This window comes from Nicotiana attenuata, unplaced genomic scaffold, assembly GCF_001879085.1.
Source record: "Nicotiana attenuata strain UT unplaced genomic scaffold, NIATTr2, whole genome shotgun sequence".
In the NCBI taxonomy this organism is placed as follows: Eukaryota; Viridiplantae; Streptophyta; class Magnoliopsida; order Solanales; family Solanaceae; genus Nicotiana; species Nicotiana attenuata.
The window spans coordinates 5,743-6,660 of NW_017670246.1; positions in this window are offsets into that span (position 1 = coordinate 5,743).

Below are 918 nucleotides of genomic sequence, written 5' to 3' on the forward strand. Positions count from 1 at the left end.
GGCTTCTGCGAAGAGTTCTACTGGTTATACGGCGAAGGAATTGGTCGTGCAGATGTTGTTATTAATTTCTATAGTAAGATATCGAGAATTTTGGTAGTTGAATACGCAAGGTTATGTCAATAGGAGACTAAGAATCCTGGTAAATTCTGGAGTTGTGTAATAGTGGCTTCGAGCCAAGTGGGAGAGTCCCACCGCCTATGATGGGGTGCATAGTTAACTAATTGCAAGGTCTCTGGTTATTAGCGTATTGATGAGCTGTTCCAGCTACGGGAAAAGACCATAAGTGGTAATTTGAGCAAGGAATTATTAAAGGTGGCTTATCGTTGGCCTTATTGGCCCATGTTCAGACTTGGGGGAAAGACTCGGGATTTATGCCTTGTATAAATGCAGGTTTCAAAGGAAGTGATTCCGCCGGGTGCCTCGTCGAGAGGGTATTCATGTGTTATAAGACTTATGAAGTTGATTATATTCGGGACCAAGTCAGAGCGGGAGGCTCTCAGTAACGGTTCTATTGGATTCAAAAAGAGGTAAAGTATGGTGCCTAATGACTTCGAGCCTATAATTATAGTTAAGAATCAAGCTTTTGTAGCAGCTAATGAGTGGAGGCCCAGAATGTTCTATGATGTTTTGACTCGCAGTGTAGCTCTTGAGAGGAAAAATGAGAAGAGATTTCGGATTCGTAACAGGACTAACAGGATGGGCGTATCAGTTGAGGGTGCGAATATGCGCGCAAGGAAGGTATGAAGTGGTTCGTGGGATTCGGGACAGCATGGTCTCATGATTTAAGGTCACTCGAGGTGAGTGCAGATGGAGTATGTTACGTGTTGGATGGAGTTAGCATTATCTCTAAGGCAATCAAGGATAAATTGGAAGAAGGTAGATTGATTAGCCACAGTTGAATTTGGCATATTGGTGTTA